This window comes from Schistocerca piceifrons, unplaced genomic scaffold, assembly GCF_021461385.2.
Source record: "Schistocerca piceifrons isolate TAMUIC-IGC-003096 unplaced genomic scaffold, iqSchPice1.1 HiC_scaffold_1544, whole genome shotgun sequence".
NCBI classification, from domain to species: Eukaryota; Metazoa; Arthropoda; class Insecta; order Orthoptera; family Acrididae; genus Schistocerca; species Schistocerca piceifrons.
Window position 1 is genome coordinate 10,046,463 of NW_025727396.1, and position 25,407 is coordinate 10,071,869.

Consider the following 25,407-nt stretch of genomic DNA (forward strand, 5'->3'; position numbering starts at 1 on the left):
TCAGAGGGATACAATAACCTGAAGTAAAGCATCGTAATCTATAACGAGTGTCACATGAATGGTTCAAAATATAGACAGTAAGAAGGGTCGGTTTTCTTGAACTTGAGTCGGCATTGTACCTTTGTATTTAATTCCGATGCAATTTCTGCGTATCATCGTCAATAAGAAGGTCAGAGGGATGCAATAAACCTGAAGTGAAGCATCGGAATCAATAAGTAGTGTCACAGGAATGATTCAAAACTTAGACAGTATGAAGAGTCAGTTATCTTGTACTTACGTCGGCTTTGTGCATTTTGTATTTAATTCCGATGCAATTTCTGTGTTTTCATCGTCAATAAGAAGGTCAGAGGCATACAGTAAACCTGAAGCGAAGCATCGGACTCTATAACTAGTGTAACAGGAATGGTTCAATACATAGACAGTAAGAAGAGTCAGTTTACTTGTACTTAAGTCGGCATTGTGCCTCTTGTATCTAATTCCGATGCAATTTCAGTATTTCATCGTCAATAAGAAGGTCAGAGGGATTTAGTGAACCTAAAGTGAAGCATCGGATTCTATAACTAGTGTCACAGGAATGGTTCAAAACATAGACAGTAAGAGGATCAGTTTTCTTGTACTTAAGTCGGCATTGTGCCTTTTGTATTTAATCCAATGCAATTTCTGTGTTTCATCGACAATAAGAAGGTCGGAGGCATACGGTAAACGTGAAGTGAAGCATCGGAATCTATAACTAGTGTCACAGGAATTGTTCAAAACATAGACAGTAAGAAGAGTCAGTTTTCTTGTACTTAAGTCGGCATTGTGCCTTTTGTATTTAATTCCGATGCATTTTCTGTGTTACATCGTCAATAAGAAGGTCAGAGGTAACAGTACACCTGCAGTGAAGCTTCGGAATCTATAACTAGTTTCACATGAATGGTTCAAAACATTGACAGTAAGAAGAGTCAGTTTTCTTGTACTTAAGTTGACATTGTGCCTTTTGTATTTAATTTCGATGCAATTTCTGTGTTTCATCGGTAATAAGAAGGTCAGAGGCATACAGTAAACCTGCAGTGAAGCATCGGAATCTATAACTAGTGTCACAGGTATGGTTCAAAACATAGACAGTAAGAGAAGTCAGTTTTCTAGTACTTATGTTGGCATTGTGCTTTTGTATTTAATTCCGATGCAATTTCAGTGTTTCGTCGACAATAAGGTGGTCAGAGGGATATAGTGAAAATGAAGTGAAAAATCGGATTCTATAACTAGTGTCACAGGAATGGTTCAAATCATAGACAGTAAGAAGATCAGTTTTCTTGTACTTAAGTCGGCATTGTGCCTTTTGTATTTAATCCGATGCAATTTCTGTGTTTCATCGTCAATTAGAAGGTCAGAGGAATACAGTAAACCTGCAGTGTAGCATCGGAATCTATAACTAGTGTCACATGAATGATTCAAAACATAGACAGTAAGAAGAGTCAGTTTTCTTGTCCTTTAGTCGGCATTGTGCCTTTTGTATTTAATTCCGATGCAATTTCTGTGTTTTCATCGTCAATAATGAGGTCAGAGGGATACAGTAAACCTGAAGTGAAGCATCAGAATCTATAACTAGTGTCACAGGAATGGTTCAAAACATAGACAGTAAGAAGAGTCAGTTTTCTTCTACTTAAGTCGGCATTGTGCCTTTTCTATTTAATTCCCATGCAATTTCTGTGTTTCATCGTCAATAAGAAGGTCAGAGGGATACAGTAAACCTGAAGTGAAGCATCGGAATCTATAACTAGTGTCAGAGGAATGGTTAAAAACATAGACAGTAAGAAGAGTCAGTTTTCTTGTACTGAAGTCGGCATTGTGGCTTTTGTATTTAATTCCGATGCAATTTCTGTGTTTCGTCGTCAATAAGAAGGTCAGAGATATACAGTAAACCTGAAGTGAAGCATCGGAATCTATAACTAGTGTCACAGTTATGGTTCAAAACATAGACAGTAAGAGAAATCAGATTTCTTGTACTTATGTCGGCATTGTGCTTTTGTATTTAATTCCGATGCAATTTCTGTGTTTCATCGTCAATAAGAAGGTCAGAGGGATACAGTAAAGCTGAAGTGAAGCATCGGAATGTATAACTAGTGTCACAGGAATGGTTCAAAACATAGACAGTAAGAAGAGTCAGTTTTCTTGTACTTAAGTCGGCATCGTGCCTTTTATATTTAATTCCGATGCAATTTCTGTGTTTCATCATCAATAAGGAGGTCAGAGGGATACAGTAAACCTGAAGTGAAGCATCGGAATCTATAACTAGTGTCACAGGAATGGTTCAAATACAGACAGGAAGAAGAGTCAGTTATCTTGTACTTAAGTCGGTATTGTGCATTTTGTATTTAATTCCGAAGCAATTTCTGTGTTTCATCGTCAATAAGATTGGTCGGAGGATACAGTAAACCTGCAGTGAAGCTTCGGGATCTATAACTAGTTTCACATGAATGGTTCAAAACATAGACAGTAAGAAGAGTCAGTTTTCTTGTACTAAAATTGACATTGTGTCTTTTGTATTTAATTCGATGCAATTTCTGTGTTTCATCGGTAATAAGAAGGTCAGAGGTATACAGTAAACGTGAAGTGAAGCATCGGAATCTATAACTAGTGTCACAGGAATGGTTCAAAACATAGACAGTAAGAAGACTCAGTTTTCTTGTACTTAAGTCGGCATCGTGCCTTTTACATTTAATTCCGATGCAATTTCTGTGTTTCATCGTCAATACGAAGGTCAGAGGGATACAGTAAACCCGAAGTGAAGCATCGGAATATTTAACTAGGTGTCACAGGAATGGTTCAAAACATAGTAAGAAGAGTCAGTATTCTTGTACTTTAGTCCTAATTGTGCCTTTTGTAAATAATTCCGACGCAATTTCCGTGTTTCATCGTAAATAAGAAGGTCAGAGGGATACAGTAAACCTGAAGTGAAGCATCGGAATCTATAACTAGTGTCACAGAATCGATCAAAACATAGACATTAAGAAGAGTCAGTTTTCTTGTACTTAAGTCGGCATTGTGCCTATTCTATTTAATTCCGATGCAATTTCTGTGTTTCATCGTCCATAAGACGGTCAGAGGGATACAGTAAACCTGAAGTGAAGCATCGGAATCTACAAATTGTGTCACAGGAATGGTTCAAAACATAGACAGTAGGAAAAGCCAGTCTTCTCGTACTTGATTCGGCATTGTGCCGTTTGTATTTAATTCCGATGCAATATCTGTGCTTCATCGTCAATCAGAAGGTCAGAGGGATACAGTAAACCTAAAGTGAAGCATCGAAATCTATAACTAGTGTCACAGGAATGGTTCAAATCATGGACAGTTAGAAGAGTCAGTTTTCTTGTACTTAAGTCGGGCATTGTGCCTTTTGTAATTTATTCTGATGTAATTTCTGTGTTTCATCATCAATAAGAAGGTCAGAGGGATACAGTAAACCTGAAGTGAAGCATCGGAGTCTATAACTAGTGTCACAGGATTGGTTCAAAACATAGACAGTAAGAAGAGTCAGTTTTCTTTCACTTAAGTCGGCATTGTGCCTTTTATATTTAATTCCGATGCAATTGCTGTGTTTCATCGTCAATAAGAAGGTCAGAGGGATACAGTAAAAATGAAGCGAAGCATCGGAATATTTAACTAGTGTCACAGGAATGGTTCAAAACACAGACAGTTAGAAGGGTCAGTTATCTTGTACTTAAGTCGGCATTGTGCCTTTTGTATTCAATTCGAAGCAATTTCTGTGTTTCATTGTCGAGAAGAAGGTCAGAGGGATACAATAACCTGAAGTAAAGCATCGTAATCTATAACGAGTTGTCACATGAATGGTTCAAAATATAGACAGTAAGAAGGGGTCGGTTTTCTTGAACTTGAGTCGGCATTGTACCTTTGTATTTAATTCCGATGCAATTTCTGCGTATCATCGTCAATAAGAAGGTCAGAGGGATGCAATAAACCTGAAGTGAAGCATCGGAATCAATAAGTAGTGTCACAGGAATGATTCAAAACTTAGACAGTATGAAGAGTCAGTTATCTTGTACTTACGTCGGCTTTGTGCATTTTGTATTTAATTCCGATGCAATTTCTGTGTTTCATCGTCAATAAGAAGGTCAGAGGCATACAGTAAACCTGAAGCGAAGCATCGGACTCTATAACTAGTGTAACAGGAATGGTTCAATACATAGACAGTAAGAAGAGTCAGTTTACTTGTACTTAAGTCGGCATTGTGCCTCTTGTATCTAATTCCGATGCAATTTCAGTATTTCATCGTCAATAAAGAAGGTCAGAGGGATTTAGTGAACCTAAAGTGAAGCATCGGATTCTATAACTAGTGTCACAGGAATGGTTCAAAACATAGACAGTAAGAGGATCAGTTTTCCTTGTACTTAAGTCGGCATTGTGCCTTTTGTATTTAATCCAATGCAATTTCTGTGTTTCATCGACAATAAGAAGGTCGGAGGCATACGGTAAACGTGAAGTGAAGCATCGGAATCTATAACTAGTGTCACAGGAATTGTTCAAAACATAGACAGTAAGAAGAGTCAGTTTTCTTGTACTTAAGTCGGCATTGTGCCTTTTGTATTTAATTCCGATGCATTTTCTGTGTTACATCGTCAATAAGAAGGTCAGAGGTATACAGTACACCTGCAGTGAAGCTTCGGAATCTATAACTAGTTTCACATGAATGGTTCAAAACATTGACAGTAAGAAGAGTCAGTTTTCTTGTACTTAAGTTGACATTGTGCCTTTTGTATTTAATTTCGATGCAATTTCTGTGTTTCATCGGTAATAAGAAGGTCAGAGGCATACAGTAAACCTGCAGTGAAGCATCGGAATCTATAACTAGTGTCACAGGTTTGGTTCAAAACATAGACAGTAAGAGAAGTCAGTTTTCTAGTACTTATGTTGGCATTGTGCTTTTGTATTTAATTCCGATGCAATTTCAGTGTTTCGTCGACAATAAGGTGGTCAGAGGGATATAGTGAAAATGAAGTGAAAAATCGGATTCTATAACTAGTGTCACAGGAATGGTTCAAATCATAGACAGTAAGAAGATCAGTTTTCTTGTACTTAAGTCGGCATTGTGCCTTTTGTATTTAATCCGATGCAATTTCTGTGTTTCATCGTCAATTAGAAGGTCAGAGGAATACAGTAAACCTGCAGTGAAGCATCGGAATCTATAACTAGTGTCACATGAATGATTCAAAACATAGACAGTAAGAAGAGTCAGTTTTCTTGTCCTTTAGTCGGCATTGTGCCTTTTGTATTTAATTCCGATGCAATTTCTGTGTTTCATCGTCAATAATGAGGTCAGAGGGATACAGTAAACCTGAAGTGAAGCATCAGAATCTATAACTAGTGTCACAGGAATGGTTCAAAACATAGACAGTAAGAAGAGTCAGTTTTCTTCTACTTAAGTCGGCATTGTGCCTTTTCTATTTAATTCCCATGCAATTTCTGTGTTTCATCGTCAATAAGAAGGTCAGAGGGATACAGTAAACCTGAAGTGAAGCATCGGAATCTATAACTAGTGTCAGAGGAATGGTTAAAAACATAGACAGTAAGAAGAGTCAGTTTTCTTGTACTGAAGTCGGCATTGTGGCTTTTGTATTTAATTCCGATGCAATTTCTGTGTTTCGTCGTCAATAAGAAGGTCAGAGATATACAGTAAACCTGAAGTGAAGCATCGGAATCTATAACTAGTGTCACAGTTATGGTTCAAAACATAGACAGTAAGAGAAATCAGATTTCTTGTACTTATGTCGGCATTGTGCTTTTGTATTTAATTCCGATGCAATTTCTGTGTTTCATCGTCAATAAGAAGGTCAGAGGGATACAGTAAACCTGAAGTGAAACATCGGAATCTATAACTAGTGTCACAGGAATGGTTCAAAACATAGACAGTAAGAAGAGTCAGTTTTCTTGTACTTAAGTCGGCATTGTGCCTATTGTATTTAATTCCGATGCAATTTCTGTGTTTCATCGTCAATAAGAAGGTCAGAGGGATACAGTAAAGCTGAAGTGAAGCATCGGAATGTATAACTAGTGTCACAGGAATGGTTCAAATACAGACAGGAAGAAGAGTCAGTTATCTTGTACTTAAGTCGGTATTGTGCATTTTGTATTTAATTCCGAAGCAATTTCTGTGTTTCATCGTCAATAAGAAGGTCGGAGGGATACAGAAAACCTGAAGTAAAGCATCGGAATCTATAACGAGTGTTACATGAATGGTTCAAAACATAGACAGTAAGAAGAGTCAGTTTTCTTGTACTTAAGTCGGCATTGTGCCTTTAGTATTTAATTCCGATGCATTTTCTGTGTTTCATCGTCAATAAGAAGGTCAGAGGTATACAGTAAACCTGCAGTGAAGCTTCGGGATCTATAACTAGTTTCACATGAATGGTTCAAAACATAGACAGTAAGAAGAGTCAGTTTTCTTGTACTAAAATTGACATTGTGTCTTTTGTATTTAATTCCGATGCAATTTCTGTGTTTCATCGGTAATAAGAAGGTCAGAGGTATACAGTAAACGTGAAGTGAAGCATCGGAATCTATAACTAGTGTCACAGGAATGGTTCAAAACATAGACAGTAAGAAGACTCAGTTTTCTTGTACTTAAGTCGGCATCGTGCCTTTTACATTTAATTCCGATGCAATTTCTGTGTTTCATCGTCAATACGAAGGTCAGAGGGATACAGTAAACCCGAAGTGAAGCATCGGAATATTTAACTAGTGTCACAGGAATGGTTCAAAACATAGTAAGAAGAGTCAGTATTCTTGTACTTTAGTCTTAATTGTGCCTTTTGTAAATAATTCCGACGCAATTTCCGTGTTTCATCGTCAATAAGAAGGTCAGAGGGATACAGTAAACCTGAAGTGAAGCATCGGAATCTATAACTAGTGTCACAGGAATGGATCAAAACATAGACATTAAGAAGAGTCAGTTTTCTTGTACTTAAGTCGGCATTGTGCCTATTCTATTTAATTCCTATGCAATTTCTGTGTTTCATCGTCCATAAGACGGTCAGAGGGATACAGTAAACCTGAAGTGAAGCATCGGAATCTACAAATTGTGTCACAGGAATGGTTCAAACATAGACAGTAGGAAAAGCCAGTCTTCTCGTACTTGATTCGGCATTGTGCCGTTTGTATTTAATTCCGATGCAATATCTGTGTTTCATCGTCAATAAGAAGGTCAGAGGGATACAGTAAACCTAAAGTGAAGCATCGAAATCTATAACTAGTGTCACAGGAATGGTTCAAATCATGGACAGTTAGAAGAGTCAGTTTTCTTGTACTTGAGTCGGCATTGTGCTTTTTGTAATTTATTCCGATGTAATTTCTGTGTTTCATTATCAATAAGAAGGTCAGAGGGATACAGTAAACCTGAAGTGAAGCATCGGAATCTATAACTAGTGTCACAGGATTGGTTCAAAACATAGACAGTAAGAAGAGTCAGTTTTCTTGCACTTACGTCGGCATTGTGCCTTTTATATTAATTCCGATGCAATTGCTGTGTTTCATCGTCAATAAGAAGGTCAGAGGGATACAGTAAAAATGAAGCGAAGCATCGGAATATTTAACTAGTGTCACAGGAATGGTTCAAAACACAGACAGTTAGAAGGGTCAGTTATCTTGTACTTAAGTCGGCATTGTGCCTTTTGTATTCAATTCCGAAGCAATTTCTGTGTTTCATTGTCGAGAAGAAGGTCAGAGGGATACAATAACCTGAAGTAAAGCATCGTAATCTATAACGAGTGTCACATGAATGGTTCAAAATATAGACAGTAAGAAGGGTCGGTTTTCTTGAACTTGAGTCGGCATTGTACCTTTGTATTTAATTCCGATGCAATTTCTGCGTATCATCGTCAATAAGAAGGTCAGAGGGATGCAATAAACCTGAAGTGAAGCATCGGAATCAATAAGTAGTGTCACAGGAATGATTCAAAACATAGACAGTATGAAGAGTCAGTTATCTTGTACTTACGTCGGCTTTGTGCATTTTGTATTTAATTCCGATGCAATTTCTGTGTTTCATCGCCAATAAGAAGGTCAGAGGCATACAGTAAACCTGAAGCGATGCATCGGACTCTATAACTAGTGTAACAGGAATGGTTCAATACATAGACAGTAAGAAGAGTCAGTTTACTTGTACTTAAGTCGGCATTGTGCCTCTTGTATTTAATTCCGATGCAATTTCAGTATTTCATCGTCAATAAGAAGGTCAGAGGGATTTAGTGAACCTAAAGTGAAGCATCGGATTCTATAACTAGTGTCACAGGAATGGTTCAAAGCATAGACAGTAAGAGGATCAGTTTTCTTGTACTTAAGTCGGCATTGTGCCTTTTGTATTTAATCCAATGCAATTTCTGTGTTTCATCGACAATAAGAAGGTCGGAGGGCATACGGTAAACCTGAAGTGAAGCATCGGAATCCATAACTAGTGTCACAGGAATTGTTCAAAACATAGACAGTAAGAAGAGTCAGTTTTCTTGTACTTAAGTCGGCATTGTGCCTTTTGTATTTAATTCCGATGCATTTTCTGTGTTTCATCGTCAATAAGAAGGTCAGGGGTATACAGTACACCTGCACTGAAGCTTCGGAATCTATAACTAGTTTCACATGAATGGTTCAAAACATTGACAGTAAGAAGAGTCAGTTTTCTTGTACTAAAGTTGACATTGTGCCTTTTGTATTTAATTTCGATGCAATTTCTGTGTTTCATCGGTAATAAGAAGGTCAGAGGCATACAGTAAACCTGCAGTGAAGCATCGGAATCTATAACTAGTGTCACAGGTATGGTTCAAAACATAGACAGTAAGAGAAGTCAGTTTTCTTGTACTTATGTTGGCATTGTGCTTTTGTATTTAATTCCGATGCAATTTCAGTGTTTCGTCGACAATAAGGTGGTCAGAGGGATATAGTGAAAATGAAGTGAAAAATCGGATTCTATAACTAGTGTCACAGGAATGGTTCAAATCATAGACAGTAAGAAGATCAGTTTTTCTTGTACTTAAGTCGGCATTGTGCCTTTTGTATTTAATCCGATGCAATTTCTGTGTTTCATCGTCAATTAGAAGGTCAGAGGAATACAGTAAACCTGCAGTGAAGCATCGGAATCTATAACTAGTGTCACATGAATGATTCAAAACATAGACAGTAAGAAGAGTCAGTTTTCTTGTCCTTTAGTCGGCATTGTGCCTTTTGTATTTAATTCCGATGCAATTTCTGTGTTTCATCGTCAATAATGAGGTCAGAGGGATACAGTAAACCTGAAGTGAAGCATCGGAATCTATAACTAGTGTCACAGTTATGGTTCAAAACATAGACAGTAAGAGAAGTCAGGATTTCTTGTACTTATGTCGGCATTGTGCTTTTGTATTTAATTCCGATGCAATTTCTGTGTTTCATCGTCAATAAGAAGGTCAGAGGGATACAGTAAACCTGAAGTGAAACATCGGAATCTATAACTAGTGTCACAGGAATGGTTCAAAACATAGACAGTAAGAAGAGTCAGTTTTCTTGTACTTAAGTCGGCATTGTGCCTTTTGTATTTAATTCCGATGCAATTTCTGTGTTTCATCGTCAATAAGAAGGTCAGAGGGATACAGTAAAGCTGAAGTGAAGCATCGGGATGTATAACTAGTGTCACAGGAAATGGTTCAAAACATAGAAAGTAAGAAGAGTCAGTTTTCTTGTACTTAAGTCGGCATCGTGCCTTTTATATTTAATTCCGATGCAATTTCTGTGTTTCATCGTCAATAAAGAGGTCAGAGGGATACAGTAAACCTGAAGTGAAGCATCGGAATCTATAACTAGTGTCACAGGAATGGTTCAAATATAGACAGGAAGAAGAGTCAGTTATCTTGTACTTAAGTCGGTATTGTGCATTTTGTATTTAATACCGAAGCAATTTCTGTGTTTCATCGTCAATAAGAAGGTCGGAGGGATACAGAAAACCTGAAGTAAAGTATCGGAATCTATAACGAGTGTTACATGAATGGTTCAAAGCATAGACAGTAAGAAGAGTCTGTTGTCTTGTACTTAAGTCGGCATTGTGCCTTTTGTATTTAATTCCGATGCAATTTCTGTGTTTCATCGTCAATAAGAAGGTCAGAGGGATACAGTAAACCTGAAGTGAAGCATTGGAATCTATAACTAGTGTCACAGGAATGGTTCAAATCATAGACAGTAAGAAGAGTCTGTTTTCTTGAACTTAAGTCGCCATTGTGCATTTGTATTTAATTCCGATGCAATTTCTGTGTTTCATCGTCAATAAGAAGGTCAGAGGCATACAGTAAACCTGAAGTGAAGCATCGGAATCTATAACTAGTGTCACAGGAATGGTTCAAAACATAGACAGTAAGAAGAGTCAGTTTTCTTATACTTAAGTCGGCTTTGAGCCTTTTGTATTTAATTCCGATGCAATTTCAGTGTTTCATCGTCAATAAGAAGGTCAGAGGGATACAGTGAACCTGAAGTGAAGCATCGGAATCTATAACTAGTGTCACAGGAATGGTTCAAAGCATAGACAGTAAGAGGAGTCAGTTTTCTTGTACTTAAGTCGGCATTGTGCCTTTCGTATTTAATTCCGATGCAATTTCTGTGTTTCATCGTCAATAAGAAGGTCAAAGGGATACAGTAACATGAAGTGAAGCATCGGAATCTATAACTAGTGTCACAGGAATTGTTCAAAACATAGACAGTAAGAAGAGACAGTTTTCTTGTACTTAAGTCAGCATTGTGCCTTTCGTATTTAATTCCGATGCAATTTCTGTGTTTCATCGTCAATAAGAAGGTCAGAGGGATACAGTAAACCTGAAGTGAAGCAGCGGAATTTATAACTAGTGCCACATGAATGGTTCAAAACATAGACACTAAGGAGAGTCGGCTTTCTTGTACTTAAGTCGGCATTGTGCGCTTTGTGTTTAATTAAGATGCAATTTCTGTGTTTAATCGTCAATAAGAAGGTCAGAGGGATACAGTAAACCTGAAGTGAAGCATCGGAATCTTTAACTAGTGTCACAGGAATGGTTCAAAACATAGACAGCAAGAGGAGTCAGTTTTCTTGTACTTAAGTAGGCATTGAACCTCTTGTATTTAATTCCGATGCAATATCTGTGTTTCATCGTCAATAAGAAGGTCAGAGGGATACAGTAAACCTGAAGTGAAGCATCGGAATCTATAACTAGTGTCACATGAAAGGTTCAAAACACAGACAGTAAGAAGAGTCAGTTTTCTTGTACTTAAGTCGACATTGTGCCTTTTCTATTTAATGCCGATACAATTTCTGTGTTTCATCGTCAATAAGAAGGTCAGAGGGATACAGTGAACCTGTAGTGAAGCATCGGAATCTATTAGTAGTGTCACAGGAATGGTTCAAAGCATAGACAGTAAGAAGAGTGAGTCTTCTTGTACTTAAGTCAGCATTGTGCCTTTTGTATTTAATACCGATGCAATTTCTGCGTTTCATCGTCAACAAGAAGGTCAGAGGGATGCAGTAAACCTGAAGTGAAGCATCGGAATCTATAACTAGTGCCACATGAATGGTTCAAATCATACACAGTAAGGAGAGTCAGTTTTCTAGCACTTAAGTCAGCATTGTGCCTTTTGTATTTAATTCAGATGCAATTTCTGTGTTTCATCGTCAATAAGAAGGTCAAAGGGATACAGTAACATGAAGTGAAGCATCGGAATCTATAACTAGTGTCACAGGAATTGTTCAAAACATAGACAGTAAGAAGAGACAGTTTTCTTGTACTTAAGTCAGCATTGTGCCTTTCGTATTTAATTCCGATGCAATTTCTGTGATTCATCGTCAATAAGAAGGTCAGAGGGATACAGTAAACCTGAAGTGAAGCATCGGAATTTATAACTAGTGTCACATGAGTGGCTCATAGCATAGACAGTAAGAAGAGTTAGTTTTATTGTACTTAAGTCGGTATTGTGCCATTTGTACTTACTTTCGATGGAATTTCAGTGTTTCATCGTCAAAAAGAAGGTCAGAGGGATACAGTGAACCTGAAGTGAAGCATCGGAATCTATAACTAGTGTCACAGGAATGGTTCAAAGCATAGAAATTAAGAAGAGTCAGTTTTCCTGTACTTAAGTCGGCATTGCGCATTTTGTATTTAATTCCGATGCAATTTCTGTGTTTCATCGTCAATACGAAGGTCAGAGGGATACAGTAAACCTGAAGTGAATCATCGCAATCTGTAACTAGTGTCACAGGAATGGTTCAAAACATAGACAGTAAGAGGAATCAGTTTTCTTGTACTTAAGTCGGTATTGTGCCTTTTGTATTTAATTCCGATGCAATTTCTGTGTTTCATCGTCAATAAGAAGGTCAGAGGGATACAGTGAACCTGTAGTGAAGCATCGGAATCTATTAGTAGTGTCACAGGAATGGTTCAAAGCATAGACAGTAAGAAGAGTCAGTCTTCTTGTACTTAAGTCGGCATTGTGCCTTTTGTATTTAATACCGATGCAATTTCTGCGTTTCATCGTCAACAAGAAGGTCAGAGGGATACAGTAAACCTGAAGTGAAGCATCGGAATCTGTAACTAGTGTCACAGGAATGGTTCAAAACATAGACAGTAAGAAGAGTTAGTTTTATTGTACTTAAGTCGGTATTGTGCCATTTGTATTTACTTTCGATGGAATTTCAGAGTTTCATCGTCAAAAAGAAAGTCAGAGGGATACAGTGAACCTGAAGTGAAGCATCGGAATCCATAACTAGTGTCACAGGAATGGTTCAAAACATAGAAATTAAGAAGAGTCAGTTTTCTTGTACTTAAGTCAGCATTGTGCATTTTGTATTTAATTCCGATGCAATTTCTGTGTTTCATCGTCAGTAAGAAGGTCAGAGGGATACAGTAAACCTGAAGTGAAGCATCGGAATCTATAACTAGTGTCACAGGTATGGTTCAAAGCATAGACAATAAGAAGAGTCAGTTTTCTTGTACTTAAGTCGACATTGTGCCTTTTGTTTTTAATTCCGATGCAATTTCTGTGTTTCATCGTCAATAAGAGGGTCAGAGGGATACAGTAAAGCTGAAGTGAAGTATCGGAATCTATAACTAGTGTCACAGGAATGGTTGAACACATAGACAGTAAGAAGAGTCAGTTTTCTTGTACTTAAGTCGGCATTGTGGCTTTTGTATTTAATTCCGATGCAATTTCTGCGTTTCATCGTCAATAAGAAGGTCACAGGGGTACAGTAAACCTGAGGTGAAGCATCGGAATCAATAACTAGTGTCACAGCAATGGATCAAAACAAAGACAGTAAGAAGGGTCAGCTTTCTTGTACTTAAGTCGGCATTGTGACTTTTGTATTTAATTCAGATGCAAATTTTGTGTTTCATCGTCAATAAGAAGGTCAGAGGCATACAGTAAACCTGAAGTGAAGCATCGGAATTTATAACTAGTGTCACATGAGTGGTTCATAGCATAGACAGTAAGAAGAGTTAGTTTTATTGTACTTAAGTCGGTATTGTGCCATTTGTACTTACTTTCGATGGAATTTCAGTGTTTCATCGTCAAAAAGAAGGTCAGAGGGATACAGTGAACCTGAAGTGAAGCATCGGAATCTATAACTAGTGTCACAGGAATGGTTCAAAGCATAGAAATTAAGAAGAGTCAGTTTTCCTGTACTTAAGTCGGCATTGCGCATTTTGTATTTTATTCCGATGCAATTTCTGTGTTTCATCGTCAATAATAAGGTCAGAGGAATACAGTAAACCGGAGGTGAAGCATCGGAATCTATAACTAGTGTCACAGGAATGGTTGAACACATAGACAGTAAGAAGAATCAGTTTTTCTTGTACTTAAGTCGGCATTGTGCCTTTTGTATTTAATTCCGATGCAATTTCTGTGTTTCATCGTCAATAAGATGGTCAGAGGGATACAGTAAACCTGAAGTGAAGTATCGGAATCTATAATTAGTGTCACATGAATGGTTCAAAACATAGACAGTAAGAGGAATCAGTTTTCTTGAAATTAAGTCGGCATTGTGCCTTTTGTATTTAATTCCGATGCAATTTCTGTGTTTCAGTCGTCAATAAGAAGGTCAGAGAGATACAGTAAACCTGAAGTGAAGCATCGGAATCTATAACTAGTGTCACATAAATGGTTCAAAACATAGACAGTAAGAAGAGTCAGTTTTCTTGTACTTAAGTCAGCATTGTGCCTTTTGTACTTCATTCCAATGCAATTTCTGTGTTTCATCGTCAATAAGAAGGGCAGAGGGATACAGTAAACCTGAAGTGAAGCATCGGAATCTATAACTAGTGTCACAGGTATGGTTTAAAACATAGACAGTAAGAAGAGTCAGTTTTCTTGTACTTAAGTCGGCATTGTGCCTTTTCTATTTAATTCCGATGCAATTTCTGTGTTTCATCGTCAATAGCAAGGTCAGAGGGATACAGTAAACCTGAAGTGTAGCATCGGGATATACAACTAGTGTCACAGGAGTGGTTCAAAACAAAGGAAGTAAGAAGAGTCAGTGTTCTTGTACTTAAGTCGGCATTGTGCCTCTTGTATTTAATTCCGATGAAATTTCTGTGTTTTATCGTGAATAAGAAAGTCAGAGTGATAGAGTAAGCCTGAAGTGAAGCGTCGGAATCTATAACTAGTGTCACATGAATGGTTCAAAACACAGACAGTAAGAAGAGTCAGTTTTCTTGTACTTAAGTCGGCATTGTACCTTTTGTATTTAATTCCGTTGCAATTTCTGTGTTTCATCGTCAATAACAAGGTCAGAGTGATACAGTATACCTGAAGTGAAGCATCAGAATCTATAACTAGTGTCACAGGAATGGTTCAAAACATAGACAGTAAGAAGAGCCAGTTTTCTTGTACTTAAGTCGGCATTGCGCCTTTTCTATATGATTCCGATACAATTTCTGTGATTCATTGTCAATAAGAATGTCAGAGGGATACAGTAAACCTGAAGTGAAGCATTGAAATCTATAACTAGTGTCACAGGAATAGTTCAAAACATAGATAGTAAGAAGAGTCAGTCTTCTTGTACTTAATTCGACATTGTGCCTTTTGTATTTAATTCCGATGCAATTTCTGTGTTTCATCTTCAATAAGGTCAGAGGGATACAGTAAACCTGAAGTGAAGCGTCGGGATCTATAACTAGTGTCACAGGAATGGTTCAAAGCATAGACAGTAGGAAGAGCCAGTCTTCTTGTTCTTGATTCGTCATTGTGCCTTTTGTATTTAATTCTCATGCAATTTCTGTGTTTCATCGTCAATAAGAAGGTCAGAGGGATACAGCAAAGCTGAAGTGAAGCATCGGAATCTATGATTAGTGTCACAGGAATAGTTCAAAACATAACAGTAAGAAGAGTCAGTCTTCTTGTACTTAAGTCGGCATTGTGCCTTTTGTGTTTAATTCCGATACAATTTTTGTGTTTCATCGTCAATAAGAAGGTCAGAGGGATACAGTAAACCTGAAGTGAAGCATCGGAATCTATAACTAGTGTCACGGGAATGCTTCAAACATAGACAGTAAGAAGAGTCTGTTCTCTTGTAGATAAGTCGGCATTGTGTCTTTTCTATTTAATTCTGATGCAATTTCTGTGTTTCATCGTCAATAAGAAGGTCAGAGGGATACAGTAAACCTGAAGAGAAGCATCGGAATCTATAACTAGCGTCACAGGATTGGTTCAAAACATAGACAGTAAGAAGAGCTAGTCTTCTTGTACTTGAGTCGGCATTGTGCCTATGTAATTAATTCCGATGCAATTTCTGTGTTTCATCGTCAATAACACGGTCAGAGGGATACAGTAAACCTGAGGTGAAGCATCGGAAACTATAACTAGTGTCACAGGAATGGTTCAAAGCATAGACAGTAGTATGAGCCAGTCTTCTTGTACTTGAGTCGGCATCGTGCGATTTGTATTTAATTCCGATGCAATATGTGTGTTTCATCGTCAATAAGAAGGTCAGAGGGATACAGTAAACCTGAAGTGAAGCATCGGAATCTATAACTAGTGTCACAGGATTGGTTTAAACATAGACAGTAAGAAGAGTTATTTTTCTTGTACTTAATTCGGCATTGTGCCTTTTGTATTTAATTCCTACGCAATTTCTGAGTTTCTTCGTCAATAAGAAGGTCAGAGAGATATAGTATACCTGAAGTGAAGCATCGGAATGTATAACTAGTGTCACAGGAATAGTTCAAAACGTACGCAGAACGAAGAGTCAGTTTTCTTGTAATTAAGTCCGCATTGTGCCTTTTCTATTTATTTCCGATGCAATTTCTGTGTTCCATCGTCAATAAGAAGGTCCAAGGGATACAGTAAACATATAGTGAAGCATCGGAATATAAAACTGGTCTCAAAGGAAATGTTGAAATCATAGTCAGTTGGAATAGTCAGTCTTCTTGTACTTAAGTCGGCATTGTGCCTTTTGTATTTAATTCTGATGCAATTTCTGTGTTCCATCGTCAATAAAAAGGTCCAAGGGATACAGTAAACATATAGTGAAGCATCGGAATCTAAAACTGGTCTCATAGGATATGTTCAAAAGATAGTCAGTAAGAAGAGTCAGTGTTCTTGTAGTTAAGTAGGCATTGTGCCTTTTGTATATAATTCCGATGCAATTTCTGTGTTTAATCGTCAGTAAGAAGGTCCAAGGGATACAGTAAACATATAGTGAGGCATCGGAATCTAAAACTGGTACAACAGGAAATGTTCAAAAGATAGTCAGTAAGAAGAGTCAGTCTTCTTGTACTTAAGTCGGCGTTGTGCCTTTTGTATTTAATTCCGTTGCAATTTCTGTGTTTCATCGTCAATAAGAATGTCCAAGGGATACAGTAAACATATAGTGAAGCATCAGAATCTAAAACTGGTCTAACAGGAAATGTTCAAAACATAGTCAGTAAGGAGAGTCAGTGTTATTGTACTTATGTCGGCATTGTGCCATTTGTATTTAATTCCGATGCAATTTCTGTGCTTCATCGTCAATAAGAAGGTCATAGGGATACAGTAAACCTGAAGTGAAACATGGGATTCTATAACTAGTGTCACAGGAACGGTTCAAATCATAGACAGTAAGATGAGTCAGTTTCCTTGTACTTAAGTCGGCATTGTGCCTTTGTATTTAATTCCGATGGAATTTCAGTGTGTCATCGTCAATAAGAAGATCAGAGGGATACAGTGAACTTGAAGTGAAGCATCGGAATCTATAACTAGTGTCACAGGTATGGTTCAATGCATAGACAGTAATAAGAGTCAGTATTCTTGTACTTAAGTCGGCACTGTGCCTTTTGTATTTAATTCCGATGCAAATTCTTTGTTTCATCGTCAATAATAAGGTCAGAGGCATTCAGTAAACCTGAAGTGAAGCATCGAAATCTATAACTAGTGTCACAGGAATGGTTCAAAACATAGACAGTAAGAAGAGTCAGTTTTCATGTACTTAAGTTGGCATTGTGCCTTTTGTATTTAACTCCGATGATATTTCTGTGTTTAATCGTCAATAAGAAGGTCAGAGGGATACAGTAAACCTGAAGTGAAGCATCGGAATCTATAACTAGTGTCACATAATGGTTCAAAACTTAGACAGTCAGAGGAGTCAGTTTTCTTGTACTTAAGTTGGCATTGTGCCTTTTGTATTTAACTCCGATGATATTTCTGTGTTTAATCGTCAATAAGAAGGTCAGAGGGATACAGTAAACCTGAAGTGAAGTATCGGAATCTATAACTAGTGTCACATAATGGTTCAAAACATAGACAGTCAGAAGAGTCAGTTTTCTTGTACTTAAGTCAGCATTGTGCCTTTTCTATTTAATTCTGATTCAATTTCTGTGTTTCATCGTCAATAAGAGGGTCAGAGGGATACAGTGAACCTGAAGTGAAGCATCGGATTCTATAACTAGTGTCACAGGAATGGTTCCAATCATAGACAGTACGAAGAGTCAGTTTCCTTGTACTTAAGTCGGCATTGTGAATTTGCATTTAATTCCGATGGAATTTCAGTGTGTCATCGTCAATAAGAAGGTCAGAGGGATACAGTGAACCTGAAGTGAAGCATCGGAATCTATAACTAGTGTCACAGGAATGGTTCAAAACATAGACAATAATAAGAGTCAGTCTTCTTGTACTTAAGTCGGCACTGTGCCTTTTGTATTTAATTCCGATGCAAATTCTTTGTTTCATCGTCAATAAGAAGGTCAGAAGCATTCAGTAAACCTGAAGTGAAGCATCGGAATCTATAACTAGTGTCACATAATGGTTCAAAACATAGACAGTCAGAAGAGTCAGTTTTCTTGTACTTAAGTCGGCATTGTGCCTTTTGTATTTAATTTCGATGCAATTTGTGTGTTTCATCGTCAATAAGAAGGTCCAAGGGATACAGTAAAACTGAAGTGAAGCATCTGACCCTAAAACTGGTCTCACAGGAAAGTTTCAAAACATAGACAGTAAGAAGAGTTAGTTTTCTTGTACTTAAGTCAGCATTGTGCCTTTTCTATTTAATTCTGTTTCAATTTCTGTGTTTCATCGTCAATAACAAGGGCAGAGGGATACAGTAAACCTGAAGTGAAGCATCGGATTCTATAGCTAGTGTCACAGGAATGGTTCTAAATCATAGACAGTAAGAAGAGTCAGTTTCCTTGTACTTAAGTCGGCATTGTGCCTTTGTATTTAATTCCGATGGAGTTTCAGTGTGTCATCGTCAAGAGGAAGGTCAGAGCGATACAGTAAACCTGAAGTGAGGCATCGGAATCGATAACTAGTGGCACAGGAATAATTCAAACCATAGACAGTAAGAAGAGTAAGATATCTTGTACTTATGTCGGCCTTGTGCCTTTTGTACTTAATTCCGATGCAATTTCTGTGTTTCATCGTCAATAAGAAGGTCAGAGGGATACAGTGAACCTGAAGTGATGCATCGAAATCTATAACTAGTGTCACAGGAATGGTTCAAAGCTAAGACAGTAAGCAGAGTCAGTTTTCTTGTACTTAATTCGGCATTGTGCCTTTTATATTTAATTCCGAAGGAATATCAGTGTTTCATCGTCAATAAGAAGGTCAGAGGGATACAGTGATCCAGAAGTGAAGCATCGGAATCTATAACTAGTGTCACAGGAATGGTTCAAAACTTGGACAGTAAGAAGAGTCAGTTTTCTTTTACTTAAGTTGGCATTGTGCTTTTTGTATTTAACTCCGATGCAATTTCTGTGTTTCATTGTCAATAAGAAGGTCAGAGGGATACAGTAAACCTGAAGTGAAGGATCGGTATCTATAACTAGTGTCACATAATGGTTCAAAACATAGACAGCCAGAAGAGTCAGTTTTCTTGTACTTAAGTAAGCATTGTGCCTTTTGTATTTAATTCCGATGCAATTTCTCTGTTTCATCGTCAATAAGAACGTCAGAGGGATACAGTAAACCTGAAGTGAAGCATCGGAATGTATAACTAGTGCCACATGAATGGTTCAAAACATAGACAGTAAGAAGAATCAGTCTTCGTGTACGTAAGTCGGCATTCTGCCTTTTGTATTTAATTCCGATGCAATTTCTGTGTTTCATCGTCAATCCGAAGGTCAGAGGGATGCAGTAAACCTGAAGTGAAGCATCGGAATCTACAACTAGTGTCACAGGATTGGTTCAAAACATAGACAGTAAGCAGAGTAAGTTTTCTTGTACTTAATTCGGCATTGTGCCTTTGTATTTAATTCCGATGTAATTTCTGTGTGTCATCGTCAAGAGGAAGGTCAGAGCGATACAGTAAACCTGAAGTGAGGCATCGGAATCGATAACTAGTGTCACAGGAATGGTTCAAAGCATAGACAGTAAGAAGAGTAAGATTTCTTGTACTTAAGTCGGCATTGTGCCTTTTGTACTTAATTCCGATGCAGTTTCTGTGTTTCATCGTCAATAAGAAGGTCAGAGGGATACAGTAAACCTAAAGTGAAGCATCGAAATCTATAACTAGAGTCACAGGAATGGTTCAAAGCAAAGACAGTAAGAAGAGTCGGATTTCTTGTACTTAAGTCGGCATTTTGCGTTTTGTATTTAATTCCGCTGCAATATCTGTGTTTCATCGTCAATAAGAAGGTCAGAGGGATACAGTAAACCAGAAGTGAAGCATCGGGATGTGTAACTAGTGTCACAGGAATAATTCAAATCATAGACGGTAAGAAGAGTCAGTTTTCTTGTACTTATGTCGGCATTTTGCCTATTCTATTTATATCCGATGCAATTTCTGTATTTCGTCGTCAATAAGAAGATCCAAGGGATACAGTAAACCTGAAGTGAAGCATCGGAATCTAAAACCGGTCTCACAGGAATGGTTCAGAACATACGCAGTACGAAGAGTCAGTTTTCTTGTACTTATGTCCGCATTGTGGATTATCTATTTATTTCCGATGCAATTTCTGTGTTCCATCGTCAATAAGATGGTCCAAGGGATACAGTAAACATATAGTGAAGCATCGGAATATAAAACTGGTCTCACAGGAAATGTTGAAATCATAGTCAGTAGGAATAATCAGTCTTCTTGTACTTAAGTCAGCATTGTGCCGTTTGTATATAATTCTGATGCAATTTCTGTGTTTCATCGTCAATAAGAAGGTCCAAGGGATACAGTAAACATATAGTTAAGCATCGGAATCTAAAACTGGTCTCACAGGAAATGTTCAAAAGATAGTCAGTAAGAAGAGTCAGTCTTCTTGTACTTAAGTAGGCATTGTGCCCTTTGTATATGATTCCGATGCAATTTCTGTGTTTAATCGTCAGTAAGAAGGTCCGAGGGATACAGTAAACCTGAAGTGAAGAATCGGATTCTATAACTAGTGTCACAGGAATGGTTCTAAATCATAGACAGTAAGAAGAGTCAGTTTCCTTGTACTTAAGTCGGCATTGTGCCTTTGTATTTAATTCCGATGGAATTTCAGTGTGTCATCGTCAATAAGAAGGTCAGAGGGATACAGTGAACCTGAAGTGAAGCATCGGAATCTAGAACTAGTGTCACAGGAATTGTTCAAAACATAGACAGTAATAAGAGTCAGTCTTCTTGTACTTATTTCGGCACTGTTCCTTTTGTATTTATTTCCGATGCAAATTCTTTGTTTCATCGTCAATAAGAATGTCAGAGGCATTCAGTAAACCTGAAGTGAAGCATCGAAATCTATAACTAGTGTCACAGGAATGGTTCAAAACATAGACAGTAAGAAGAGTCACTTTTCTTGAACTTAAGTCGGCATTGTGCCTTTTGTATTTAATTCCGAAGGAATATCAGTGTTTCATCGTCAATAAGAAGGTCAGAGGGATACAGTGATCCAGAAGTGAAGCATCGGAATCTATAACTAGTGTCACAGGAATGGTTCAAAACTTAGACAGTAAGAAGAGTCGGTTTTCTTGTACTTAAGTTGGCATTGTGCCTTTTGTATTTAACTCCGATGCAATTTCTGTGTTTCATCGTCAATAAGAAGGTCAGAGGGATACAGTAAACCTGAAGTGATGCATCGGGATCTATAACTAGTGTCACATAATGGTTCAAAACATAGACAGTCAGAAGAGTCAGTTTTCTTGTACTTAAGTCAGCCTTGTGCCTTTTGTATTTAATTCCGAAGGAATATCAGTGTATAATCGTCAATAAGAAGGTCAGAGGGATACAGTGATCCTGAAGTGAAGCATCGGAATCTATAACTAGTGTCACAGGAATGGTTCAAATCTTAGACAGTAAGAAGAGTCAGTTTTCTTGTACTTAAGTTGGCATTGTGATTTTTGTATTTAACTCCGATGCATTTTCTGTGTTTCATCGTCAATAAAAAGGTCAGAGGGACACAGTAAACCTGAAGTGTAGCATCGGAATTTATAACTAGTGTCACAGGATTAGTTCAACGCAATGACAGTATGCAGAGTCAGTTTTCTTGTACTTAATTCGGCATTGTGCCTTTTGTATTTAATTCCGATGCAATTTCTGTGTGTCATCGTCAAGAGGAAGGTCAGAGCTATACAGTAAACCTGATGTGAGGCATCGCAATCAATAACTAGTGTCACAGGAATTGTTCAAAGCATAGACAGTAAGAAGAGTAAGATTTCTTGTACTTAAGTCGGCATTGTGCCTTTTGTACTTAATTCCGATGCAATTTCTGTGTTTCATCGTCAATAAGAAGGTCAGAGGGATACAGTGAACCTGAAGTGAAGCATCGAAATCTATAACTAGTGTCACAGGAATGGTTCAAAACTTAGACAGTAAGAAGAATCAGTTTTCTTGTACTTAATTCGGCATTTTGCCTTTTGTACTTAATTCCGATGCAATTTCTGTGTTTCATCGTCAATAAGAAGGTCAGAGGGATACAGTGAACCTGAAGTGAAGCATCGGAATCTATAACTAGTGTCACAGGAATGGTTCAAAACATAGACAGTAAGAAGAGTCAGTTTTGCTGAACTTAAGTCGGCATTGTGCCTTTTGTACTTAATTCCGAAGGAATATCAGTGTGTCATCGTCAATAAGAAGGTCAGAGGGATACAGTGATCCAGAAGTGAAGCATCGGAATCTATAACTAGTGTCACAGGAATGGTTCAAAACTTAGACAGTAAGAAGAATCAGTTTTCTTGTACTTAAGTTGGCATTGTGCCTTCTGTATTTAACTCCGATGCAATTTCTGTGTTTCTTCGTCAATAAGAAGGTCAGAGGGATACAGTAAACCTGAAGTGAAGCATCGGAATCTATAACTAGTGTCACGTAATGGTTCAAAACATAGACAGTCAGAAGAGTCAGTTTTCTTGTACTTAAGTCGGCATTCTGCCTTTTGTATGTAATTCCGATGCAATTTCTGTGTTTCATCGTCAATAAGAAGGTCCAAGGGATACAGTAAACCTGAAGTGAAGCATCGCACCCTAAAACTGGTCTCACAGGAAAGTTTCAAACATAGACAGTAAGAAGAGTTAGTTTTCTTGAACTTAAGTCAGCATTGTGCCTTTTGTATTTAATTCTGATTCAATTTCTGTGTTTCATCGTCAATAAGAAGGTCTGAGGGATAAAGTAAACCTGAAGTGAAGCATCGGATTCTATAATTAGTGTCACAGGAATGGTTCAAATCAAAGACAAGAAGAGTCAGTTTCCTTGTACTTAAGTCGACATTGTGCCTTTGTATTTAATTACGATGGAATTTCAGTGTGTCATCGTCAATACGAAGGTCAGAGGGATACAGTGAACCTGAAGTGAAGCATCGGAATCTATAACTAGTGTCACAGGAATGGTTCAAAACATAGACAGTAATAAGAGTCAGTCTTCTTGTACTTCAGTCGGCACTGTGCCTTTTGTATTTAATTCCGATGCAAATTCTTTGTTTCATCGTCAATAAGAATGTCAGATTCATTCAGTAAACCTGAAGTGAAGCATCGAAATCTATAACTAGTGTCACAGGAATGGTTCAAAACATAGACAGTAAGATGAGTCAGTTTTCTTGTACTTAAGTCAGCATTGTGCCTTTTGTATTTAATTCTGATTCAATTTCTGTGTTTCATCGTCAATAAGAAGGTCTCAGGGATACAGTAAACCTGAAGTGAAGCATCGGATTCTGTAACTAGTGTCACAGGAATGGTTCAAATCATAGACAGTAAGACGAGTCAGTTTGTTTGTACTTAAGTCGGCATTGTGCCTTTGTATTTCATTCCGATGGAATTTCAGTGCGTCATCGTCAATAAGAAGGTCAGAGGGATACAGTGAACCTGAAGTGAAGCATCGGAATCTATAACTAGTGTCACAGGAATGTTTCAAAACATAGACAGTAATAGGAGTCAGTCTTCTTGTACTTAAGTCGGCACTGTGCCTTTTGTATTTAATTCCGATGCAAATTCTTTGTTTCATCGTCAATAAGAATGTCAGAGGCATTCAGTAAACCTGAAGTGAAGCATCGAAATCTATAACTAGTGTCACAGGAATGGTTCAAAACATAGACAGTAAGAAGTGTCAGTTTTCTTGAACTTAAGTCGGCATTGTGCCTTTTGTATTTAATTCTGAAGGAATATCAGTGTTTCATCGTCAATAAGAAGGTCAGAGGGATACAGTGATCCTGAAGTGAAGCATCGGAAACTATAACTAGTGTCACAGGAATGGTTCAAAACTTAGACAGTAAGAAGAGTCAGTTTTCTTGTACTTAAGTTGGCATTGTGCCTTTTGTATTTAACTCCGATGCAATTTCTGTGTTTCATCGTCAATAAGAAGGTCAGAGGGATACAGCAAACCTGAAGTGAAGCATCGGAATCTATAACTAGTGTCACATAATGGTTCAAAACATAGACAGTCAGAAGAGTCAGTTTTCTTGCACTTAAGTCGGCATTGTGCCTTTTGTATTTAATTCCGATGCAATTTCTGTGTTTCATCGTCAATAAGAAGGTCAGAGGGATACAGTAAACCTGAAGTGAAGCATCGGAATCTATAACTAGTGTCACGTAATGGTTCAAATCGTAGACAGTCAGAAGAGTCAGTTTTCTTGTCCTTAAGTCGGCATTGTGCCTTTTGTATTTAATTCCGATGCAATTTCTGTGTTTCATCGTCAATAAGAACGTCAGAGGGATACAGTAAACCTGAAGTGAAGCATTGGAATGTATAACTAGTGCCACATGAATTTTTCAAAACATAGACAGTAAGAAGAGTCAGTCTTCTTGTACTTAAGCCGGCATTCTGCCTTTTGTATTTAATTCCGATGCAATTTCTGTGTTTCATCGTCAATAAGATGGTCAGAGGGATGCAGTAAACCTGAAGTGAAGCATCGGAATCTATAACTAGTGTCACAGGATTGGTTCAAAACATAGACAGTAAGCAGAGTCAGTTTTCTTGTACGTCATTCGGCATTGTGCCTTTTGTATTTAATTCCGATGCAATTTCTGTGTGTCATCGTCAAGAGGAAGGTCAGAGGGATACAGTAAACCTGAAGTGAAGCATTGGAATGTGTAACTAGTGTCACGGGAATGGTTCAAAACATAGACAGTAAGTAGAGTCAGTTTTCTTGTACTTATGTCGGCATTTTGCCTATTCTATTTAATTACGATGCAATATCTGTGTTTCGTCGTCAATAAGGAGATCAAAGGGATACAGTAAACCTGAAGTGAAGCATCGGAATCTCAAACCGGTCTCACAGGAAAGTTACAAAACATAGACAGTAAGAAGAACCAGTCTTCTTGTACTTGAGTCGGCATTTTCCTTTTTGTATTTATTTCCGATGCAATTTCTGTATTTCATCGTCAATAAGAAGGTCAGAGAGATATAGTATACCTGAAGTGAAGCATCGTAATCTATAACTTGTGTCACATGAATGGATCAAAACATACGCAGTTAGAAGAGCCAGTTATCTTTTACTTAAGTCCGCATTGTGCCTTTTGTATCTAATTCCGATGCAATTTCTGTGTTTCATCTTCAATAAGAAGGTCAAA